Source organism: Chelonia mydas, chromosome 24 (genome assembly GCF_015237465.2).
Source record: "Chelonia mydas isolate rCheMyd1 chromosome 24, rCheMyd1.pri.v2, whole genome shotgun sequence".
Taxonomy (NCBI): Eukaryota; Metazoa; Chordata; order Testudines; family Cheloniidae; genus Chelonia; species Chelonia mydas.
The window spans coordinates 18,044,830-18,055,268 of record NC_051264.2 but is presented as its reverse complement, the minus strand read 5'-3'; the positions used below and the strand labels follow the sequence as shown (position 1 = coordinate 18,055,268).

At 59.0% G+C, this 10,439-nt stretch overlaps 1 long non-coding RNA gene across 1 annotated transcript; it reads right to left on the bottom strand.

Moving 5' to 3' along the window:
- Positions 1-7,056: 7,056 nt before the first annotated feature.
- Positions 7,057-10,439, bottom strand: LOC119564243. The gene is made up of 3 exons (XR_006287389.1): positions 10,386-10,439; positions 7,581-7,794; positions 7,057-7,258 (listed from the first exon to the last, which is right to left on the bottom strand). It is a non-coding gene; the product is annotated as an uncharacterized LOC119564243 (long non-coding RNA).

The following is a 10,439-nucleotide window of genomic DNA, read 5'->3' as shown; positions in this document are numbered from 1 at the left end:
AGCGAGTTGTGGGGAAAGCACCCCCCTTGTTCCTTGTCCCCTGACTGCCCCGTACCGGGCCCCCCACCGCCCCTATCTGTGCACAAGTGATGCTGACAGGAAGAGAACCCGTGAATCCTGGCTCCCAAGCTCCCTGCTCTAACCACTGGACCCCTCTGTCCTTGCAGGGCCAGGGAATGGAACCCAGGAGTCCTGCCAAGACCCCCTCCCCCAAGGCCAGGCCCGTGGCCGGGGGAAAGGCACGGGCTGGCTGAGCTCCCCTGGGGAAGGAGGGCTGTGGGAAGGAGAGGCCGTGTCTCAGCCAGCTGTCCAGGCGGGTGGGAACTCCCTGGAGGGGAGAAATGTCCTTCTAGGTTGATTTTGCAGGGCTCAGTTTGTCCCGCTCTCTGGAGCGGCTCCACTGGGAGTGCCGAGCTCAGGGAAGGTGTCAGGAAACAGGGCAGATCCCCCCAGCCGGTGGTGCTCTGTGAGCAGATTTCACCCAGCGTGAACTCCTGGATCGCTGCCCCCGTCTGACCACGGAGTCACAGCCAGTCCCCTCAGATACTCTCAGACAAGCCGGACTTTGTGAGGAAAGGCCACTTACACCCCAAACCAGCCCACCCAGGTTGTCCCCTGCCCCAGGAGACCGGTCTCTTACCCCAGAGACACGGGACCCCAGATCCTACACCAAAGGCAACGCTGGCAGCCAGGTCTGTAGGAAACTCGCTAAAGGTTCGTGAGCTAAGGAAAGGGAATGAGGGTCACGAGGGGTTAAAGCAGGTAAAATTCATGCCCAGGTGAGTCGCAGTCTGTAACTCCAAACAGTGGCGGTGATGGAAGAAACTGCCATTTTCTGGAGTCTTTTCAGGTGCCCCCAGACGATCTCCAGGGATCCCCGCTTTGCATCCGGTTCCAGTCCCTGTAAGAGTCCAGCCAGCCCAACGAGACAGGATCCTTCCCTGAATCCATCCTTACAGCTTCTTCTCCCGGAGAACAAGGTGGCAGGGACCCCACGCACGTGGGCTTTGCCTTCGATGGGGGGAGGGAGGAACGCGGCGGTCAGCACACGCGATGGCCCCTGCCTTTGGGGTCAGCACTTTTCTGGTGCTAAAGTTCCTCATTAGCATCCCTCCGGCGTCTCTGCTGGGTCAGTGAGTCCCAGGGCTGTGCTCAGGGTGAATGGTTGTTACTCCGTTAAAACAGCAGATGGGGAAGGGAAAACCATACCACGGCCCATTGGTTTTCATGAAATCGAAACTCCAAACACACTGTTCTACCTTCGCCATGCCTTTGATCTAGGCCAGTGACACTCGACCTTTCCAGACAGCTGTACCCCTTGCGGGAGTCTGATGTGTCTTGGGTACCCCAAGTTTCCCCTCACTTAAAAACGACTTGCTCACAAAACCAGCCATAAAAATGCACAATGTCACGGCCAAGCTGCTGCTGACAAGCTGCTTCCTTTCTCATTTCCACCATTATAAAATAACTGGGCGGGAACGCAGGACAAATCCTGCACTGGCATTTCAGTGTAGAGTATATAGAGCAATGTGAACAAGGGGTCGACATTTTAGCTCGTACTGACTTCACTCGTGCCTTAATATGGCCGGTTGTAAAACGAGGCAAATATCAGGATGAGCTGATGTACCCCCGGAAGACCTGTGCGTACCCCTGGGGTACACGGACCCCTGGCTGAGAACCACTGATCTCCACGAATGCACAAGGGAATTGGCCTCAGTACACATTGGCATCACCTGATCAGCCAGTGTCCCATGCAGGGCTGTGAAATCTCCCATCTCCGGGCCCACCAGGATGTCATGGGGCAGCCCCAGCCAATGCCCCAGGGGGCAGGTATTTGGCAACCTGCCAGATAAAACCACAGCCAGATGCTTCCTCGCTGTTCTGCTCACTGCAGCAAACACCCGGCACCATGTGGGTGGCTCTGCCCCTCTGCCTGCTGTCCGTTCTCCTGGCCACAGGTGAGTCCCGTCCGTCCCCGGGCACAGGGAGCCGGAATTCACCTGGGGAACGTGCTGCTGTCGATGGCGGATTCTGGGGTCAGGATGGAATTTGTGGGTAAAACCAGCGAGAGGAAAACCCGGGGCCACGTCCCCCGGCTGACTCAGGGAGAGCAGGGATTGGAGCCTGGGACTCCCACAGCCCACGCTAAGGGCCTGGCCAGCAGGTCTGAGTCCGTTTGTCCTTCCTTCTCCTCGTTCCTCCTCCAGCTCTCACCCGGGCTTGGGGTCATCCCGATGAGGAGCACCACCCCCGTCCACATGTAATCCTGCTTGGAAATGTTCCCCTGCCCATCAGCGCTGAGATTCCTACCAGGACTCCTGGGTTCATTCCCCGGGTTTGAAAGGGGAATGGGGGTGCAACGGGTGAGGGCTGGGAGCCAGGAAACCTCTCCTTTGAACTGACTTAGCATGTGAAGGGAGGCGTCGCTTGCCTTTGACCTTTGATTTCTTTGTACCTGTTTTGGGGCGTACGCACCCCATGGTGTCCCAGAGACTGAAGGGTTAAAGCGTGCCCTGCTAACCACAGCTGGGAGGAATAAAGGGGCTGGAAAGCCGTGGGGCAGAGCACCTGCCAGAGAGGAGGGAGCGGCTGGCTGCAAGCCCCCAGAGGTGCAGGGACGCAGAGCCCCGGGGGGAGGTAGGGAGGTGCTCCGGGCTCTGGCAGGGTGGGAGCTCCTCTGAGCCCGTTTATTTCGTTGGAGGGCCCTGAGCCGGCAGTCAGAGGATTGGGCAGGCCTGGGATCCCCCCTGCCCTGGTTGGGCTACGTGAACGTTGGGGCTGTGCCACATTTGGCCAGAGGGAGGCGCCATCACACCCCTCACACAGACCGTTTCTGCCTTTTCTGGCTTGTAATCACTTAGCTCCTGCCCTTCCCTGGTTCTCAGTGTTGGATCTAAACCAGGGTGTGTCTGGGACCTTCCCGTGGGCTGACAGGATCGGGGCGTCTCCTTCCAAGGAATCAGCCAGGACTTTCTAGGAGCTTGTGTTGGCCCGGAGGGCGCTGGGAGTTCTGGGCCGGGGGGTTTGCTGGGCTGGGGGGTTTGCTGGTGTCGCTCTGCAGTGTGATTCTCAGGGGGTGGGGGAGGGGGCTGGCTGCAATATAACGGGGAGCGATTTACAGGCTGGAGCAGGGGTGGGCAAACTTTTTGGCCCGAGGCCCACAGCTGGGTATGGAAATTGTATGGCAGGCAATGACTGCTCAGGAAATTGGGGGTGAGGGGCTGAGGGCTCTGGCTGGGGATGAGGGTTGGGGGTGCAGGAGGGTGCTCCGGGCTGGGACCCAGGGGTTCAGATGGAGGGAGGGGATCAGGGCTGGGGCAGAGGGCTGGGGTGCAGGAGGGGTTCAGGGGTGCAGGCTCCGGGCGGCGCTTACCTCAAGCAGCTCCCCGAAGCAGCGGCATGTCCCCGCTCTGGCTCCTACGCCGAGGCTCTGGGCGCCACCTCGTCCGCAGGCGCCGTCCCTGCAGCTCTCATGGGCCGCAGCTCCCAGCCAGTGGGCGCTGCGGGGGTCCCTACACATAGGAGCCGGAGGGGGGACCTGCCGCTGCTTCTGGGAGCTGTGTAGAGTGGGGCAAGCCCCCCACCCCACTCCTTGGCTGGAGCACCAGAGCGGGCTAAGCCCCGGACCCCGCTCCTCGGTGGGAGCTCGAGGGCCGGATTAAACTATCTGAAGGGCCGGATGCGGCCCCTGAGTGGTAGTTTGCCCACCCCTGGGGTGGAGAACTGAGGGGCCCTGGCGGGTCATGGGTCCAGGCTGTAGGCTGGGGACTGTCCCAGGGACGCCCTTTGCACGGGAGGATCAAGAGGAGAAAGAACAAAGGAGACCCCTTCCCCCTCCCCGCCTCTTTGGTCTCTGGGAGCTGAGGCTGGGATATTGGATTCAGCTCCAGCCGAGCTTAATCCAATATCCCAGCTCCCGGAGACCGGGGGTGTGTATGCCAGGACACCTGGGTTCAGTGCAGATGCGGGCAGCGGTGCGGCAACGTGTCCAAACACACACACGAGCTCTGGGGAATTTCAGTTTAGGACCCAGCTTTATTCAGTGCCTTTACTTCTGGAAATAGATAGCGTTAAATCAGGGAGTGCTGGGTGTCAGGGCTCCTGGGTTCTATCCCTGGCTCTCCGAAGGGAGTGGTGTGCCGTGGTTAGAGCGGGGTGGCTGGGAGCCAGGACTCCTGGGTTCTATCCCAGCTCTGGGAGAGGAGTGGGGGCTGATGGGGTCGAGCAGTGGGGGCTGGGAGCCCAGGCTGTCCCCAGTTCTGTCCCCACGCTGGACTCTCAGGGGCTGCTGTGGAATACAATAAGACCCAGCGCTGTTCCCCAGCACGTCACAGTCTGTCCAGAGACACACGCGCCCCCTCCTCCCACTCTGGCTGTAATGGGCTTTGCCTGGGGCCCTGACTCCCTGGATCTTTGCAAAAGCAGTTCAGCTTCATTATCCTTTGGGCACAGATGGGGAAACTGAGGCGTGGGTGGGTGTGGGGAGAGGAGAGAGACCCACGGACCACTGAGGGCATCATTCAGCTGTGGGGTGGCTCCCCCTGGCGGAGGGGGGGCAACACAGAGGGGGCGTTAGGAGAGGAATTTCACTGCCAGGAGCCCAGCCAGACTGGGCAAGATGCTGCCCAGGACGACGGGGCCCAGCATCTGCTGAGCACTGCTGGGCGTGTAACACTCAGTCTGTGCTATTGTGTAGGTGAACACTCCCGAGTTCAGAATCTCGCCCTTCTTGAGTTCGCAGGCATTCGGGGTAGCGCAGCCTGCTGGCTGCAAAGGGTATCGTGATGTTATCTGCTGCAGAGACAGAGACGCTGATCAGACACAGGGCATCCCAGCTCTGCTGAGCCAACATAACCACCCCCCCCACACACAACCCTGCAGCCTGGAACCCCCCCACATTGCATCTTTAGCACAGAGTGGCACCCACGATGCCAATGGTAATTAGTAGGCTTCAGAGTCAACACCTTGTTGAGACAGAACGTGCCTGTGTCACCCCCTGGGTCCTGTGGGTTTGAGCCTGCCTGGAGACTCCCTGCTGGTTGCGGGGTTCTCTTGGGCCTGGGGGAAAAGGCAAGTTCTTAACTCCCATTAGCTAAGGCCTGGTGACGTAGACAGTGGGCCTGTCGGAGTTGCTCTGAATGGAGTATCAGGAACTGGTCGCTGTGACACTGGCAGGCAGGTGCCAGCTCATGTCAGAGCCTCAGGCCACTTTACTTGTGGGTCAGTGTAGGTCAAAGTGATGGTGAAGCTAGGACAGCGTCTTCGGCGCTGAAACTTCATGAAAACGAAAGGGGCATTACTCGCATCGTTCGCACTTCTCCCCCTCCTGTCTTGATGTCACAGCAAACGCTGACACCATGTCTCCCCTGCAACTAACGGAGAAGGGTTAATTCCAAAGCAAGTGGCCACTGCGTGAGAGGACGGGCAGGTAAAGACTCAGAGGGCGTTCCTCGCTCTCCCCCACCGAAGGAAGAGCCCACGTGGGTGGGGACCCTGGCGGCTTGTTCTCTGGGAGCGGGAGCTGGAAGTTTGGCTTCAGGAAAAGATCCTGCATCTCTGGCCGGTTTGGCGTCTCCCGGGGCGGAATAGCTGGACGCAAAGACGGCGATTCCCCAGGGTTATTCGGGGCAGCCCTGAGGGACACTGGGGAACCTGGCAGGTTGCTGCCGTTGGGGCTTACAGACGGACTCCCCTGGGCATCGATTGTGCCTGCTATAACCGCGTTGACTAGCTACTAAACCTGGAGGTGGTTGACGGCAGAGTTGGCTGCCAGCGTCGCCTTTGCTGTGAGATGGAAAGTACCAGCGGAGCTGGGATAAGTGACTGGGAGCAACCTGCTGTGGGGTGAGTTTTGGTGGAAGTGACCATTGCTCATAAGTGCCGTTTGTCTGGGTGGCCAGACAGAACTGGAGCATCTCAGGCTGTCACTCCGCGGTGAGACTGGCTCAGCGAGCCAGGAAATCTCGCCTGGTGGAATCGTATCAGAGAACACGCCATCCGCTCGGGGGTCTGTCCTGGGTCTGTCAGTCCGCCCTGAGATAGGCACTCACGGTCACGAGCCGCTCCAGACAGCGTGACAGCCAGCTAGCCGGGTAACTGCCCTGGACAGAAGAGAACCCCAGCCACCGGGCATGGATTTGTAACGCCCGGCGAGGGGAGGGACGGCATCCACGGGACAGCAACCGGGACCCCAGGGCAGGTCACAGCGGTGAGAGCTCAGCTGCCCGGCCCTGGGGAGCAGCTGGCCGCACGCCGCAGGGTGGACGTCTCTTGTTCTTCCCTGGGCGGCGGTTGCTACTTCAGGCTCATGGTGGCCAGCGAGAAGCCGGGAAGGCTGGGCTGTGCGGGCCCTGGGGCCGGCCCGCCCCTGCTGCCTGCAGTCCCACCCCTGTTCTGCCCCTTCCCCCGTGGCCCTGCCCCGGTTCCACCCACAGTCCTGTCCCAGTCCACCCACCCCCTTGCAGCCCCCCGCCCACGTCCCCAAGACCAGGAAAGATCTGTCCGGCCGCCAGCTGGGGCTGAGAGCTCTTCCAGTCCCCGGGCCACAGCCGCAGCCGGGATCCGGGCGCTGGGGCTTCCCCCGCCACCTGGCACTTCTGCCAGGCACCGGGCTTGGGGCGCAGGGGTGCCCATTTTCCAGGGGGCCCCCAATGGGCTGAGGCTGCTGGGCACAGGCCCTGACAGCCCATTGGCTAATCCACCACCGCTGCACTGCGGGTGGGGGTGCAGGCTCCCCTGGCTGAGCTGGCCTGGCAGGGCGGGGCAGGTGGGGACAGGGGGCTCTGTGTGTGGACGGAGCGGGGTTTGGGTTTAAACACGGGTCAGAGCCATGTCCACAGGGAGAGGGGGAAGCCGGCTGGCTTTGGAACAGGGGAACGTGGCTCCAAACTCGCTTGCAAAGACACCGGCTGTGAGAAGAGGCTCTGGCCCCATTGGGAGCCTGGGGCTGAGCCTTGCCCAGAGCTGGGCCAAGTGCGTAGCCAGGTAAAGCGGGAACTGCCGGGAGGCTGCGGGGGCCTGGTCTACTGGAAATCCCGGCCCCGGGCCTCCCTTTGTCCTCGTGCCGATGGGCCCGGAGAGCCGGGGCTGGAAGGAATCCGGGACAGGCGCTCACCTTCCGAGATCTGCCCGCTGATGGAAATGCACTGGCTGGCACGGCCCTCGCACTGCAGGGTCTCCGTGCTGGAACAGCTGCTCTGACCCGGGGCAATGCAGATCGGGCACCGGCCTCCCGTGTAGACGGTGTTGATGATCGGCCCTGCAAGACCCCCAAAGAGAGGGTCAGTGGGGGTTGACGGGCTGGGCTGCGGACAGGTGCCTTCTCTACTTTGTTACCACTTATTTCTAGCACAGCAATAGCTGAGATCAGGGACCCCGTTGTGCCAAGAGCTGCACAGACTCCCCAGAGCAGGGGCCCTGATTGCACTGGGCACTGCATAGATCCCCCCCAGCCTGCTACTGGGGGCCCCCCATTGTGCCAGGCACTGCACGCCTCCCTCCCCTGAGATCAGGGTCCCCCCTATGGCACCAGGTGCTACCCGGGACCGCACCCTTCTCCAGAAAAAAAACTTTTTCCGAACCAGTTTGACACTCAGTCGTTCCCTGGGCCACTGGGAACAAGCAGGGAGGGATACAGAGACGTAGAGACAGAAGGGAACCAGGTATTGCAGCTGTTCGTAGAGCAGGTCTGGGATTGAATCTTCACAAAGACCCCGTTCCCGAAGAAGAGGGAGACGTTCCTGGGCGTGGCGGAGGATACACAGGAGAAGGAATAGCCTGCATTTTCCTTCGGTTCTGGTTAGAAGCAAAACAGTAACAAAAATTATTTACAGATGAAACCAGCGCCCCGAGGGCTGGTGATTCCTGGGAGCCACCTCACGCCTGCACTGGTAACAGGAGACAGGATCTGGTGAGGAGGGAAATAAAGCAGGGTTTCCATTTTAATTTCTGGTGCCAGCGTCCCCCCTTTCCCGTCCGGTCCCCGCAGGCCTCGGGCTCGTGGAGGTGGCCTTGCCTGGGTTGATCTCACTCCCCCGTTAAAGCCAGTGCCTGGGATCGGTGCTGGCAGGGGCAGGGTGCACCGGCCAGTGTCTGCAGCAGTTTGGGGTGCAGAGGGATGCAACAAAGTGGGAATTGAGCTCCTATTTCTATGATGCAGTGGAGTGCCTTAGTTTCCCTCTGTGCTTTGCAAGGCTGTGGAGGGCACGCCCCTCCATCCATCCCCCTGCACACCTGTGATGAAGTGGGACTGTTCTTAATGTTTCCTCTGAATAGTGTGGGGGTGCCTCAGTTTCCCCTAGGAAGTTCTTAAGTATCTAGGTGGTGGGGTAAGGGTGTATGATCGCTGCAGAGCTCTAGAGGGCAGGTGTGTGCAGGATGTCATGGAGTCCCTGGGCGATGCTCTGGAACTGCTCCCCATGAAGCCAGGCATGACTCTGGGGAAGTCTCCTTTCTGGGAGCAGCCTGTCTGCAGGACACACAGCTCCCCCGGCTCCACCTTCCTGGGTCTGACCTCGGAGCATTCAGCCTCCTCTGCCCTTCCGTGCACTTCCTACAGCAATTCCGCTCAGGTGCGGCTCCTGGGGAAGCCAGAGGGTCCTGCCCCCCAACTCCGCAGTCAGACGGGACTCTCAGCCAGCCAGGAAAACAGAAGGTTTATTAGACGACAGGAACATGGTCTAACACAGAGCTTGTCGGTGCAGAGAACAGGACCCCTCAGCTGGGTCCATTTTGGGGGGCAGTGAGCCAGACAACCCCGCCTGCCCTTCACTCCATGTCCCAGCCAGCCCCAAACTGAAACTCCCTCCAGCCTCCCCTCCCCTGGGCTTTGTCCCTTTCCCGGGCCAGGAGGTCACCGGATTCCTTTGTTCTCCAGCCCTTTAGCTCTCACCTTGCAGGGGGGAAGGGCCCAGGCCATCAGTGGCCAGGAAACAGGGTGTCAGCCATTGTCTGTGTCCAGACCCCTGCACACACCTGCCCTCTAGGGCTCTGCAATGATCATACCCCCTTATCCCACCCCCTAGATACTTAAGAACTGCGTAGGGGAAACTGAGGCACCCCCACACTATTCAGAGGAAACATTAAGAACAGTCCCACTTCGTCACACAGGAGTCTGGACACAGAGAATGGCCGACACCCTGTTTCCTGGCAACTGATGGCCTGGGCCCTTCCCCCCTGCAAGGTGAGAGCTAAAGGGTTGGAGAACAAAGGAATTAGGTGACCTCCTGGCACGGGAAAGGGGAAAGCCCAGAGGAGGAGGGGCTGGAGGGAGTTTCAGTTTGGGGCTGGCTGGGGAGTGGAGTGAAGGGGAGACGGGGTTGTCTGGCTCACTGCCCCCCAAAATGGACCTGGCTGAGGAGTCCTGTTCTCTGCACCCACAAGCTCTGTGTTAGACCATGTCCCTGTCATCTAATAAACCTTCTGTTTTACTGGCTGGCTGAGAGTCCCATCTGAGTGCGGAGTTGAGGGGCACGACCCTCTGGCTTCCCCGGGATCCCGCCTGGGCGGACTCGCTGTGGGAAGCGCATGGAGGGGCAGAGGAGGCTGAATGCTCCTGAGGTCAGACCCAGGAAGGTGGAAGCCGGGTGAGTTTTGTGTCCTGCAGACAGGCTGCTCCCAGAAAGGAGACTTCCCCAGAGTCCTGCCTGGCTTTGTAGGGAGTATGTCCAGAGCATCGCCCAGGGACTCCCTGACAACACCCATCCTTCCATCCGTCCATCCTTCTACATGTCCACCCTTCCCCCCACACACCCATCCATCCATTCCCCTACGAGACTGTCTGTCCATCCATCCATCTGCCTTCACGCCTGTCCATCCATTCCCCCACACACCTGTCAAGGTTCCTTCCCCACTCTGAACTCTAGGGTACAGATGTGGGGACCTGCATGAAAACCTCCAAAGCTTACTTTTACCAGCTTCGGTTAAATCTTCCCCAAGGTACAAATTAATTTACCCTTTGCCCTTGGATTTCCACTGTCACTACCAAACTTTATCTGGGTTTACTGGGGAATGTAGTTTGGACACATCTTTTCCCCCCCAAATCCTCCCAACCCTTGCACCCCACTTCCTGGTTAAGGTTTGGTAAAAATCCTCACCAATTTGCATAGATGACCACAGATCCAAACTCTTGGATCTTAGAATGATGAAAAAGCATTCAGTTTTCTTACAAGAAGACTTTTAATAGAAGTAAATAATCACCTCTGTAAAATCAGGATGGTAGATACCTTACAGGGTAATTAGATTCAAAACATAGAGAATCCATCTAGGCAAAACCTTAAGTTACAAAAAAGACACACAGACAGGGATAGTCATTCTATTCAGCACAGTTCTTTTCTCAACCATTTAAAGAAATCATAATCTAACACATACCTAGCTAGATTACTTACTAAAAGTTCTAAGACTCCATTCCTGTTCTGTCCCCAGCAAAAGCAGCATACAGA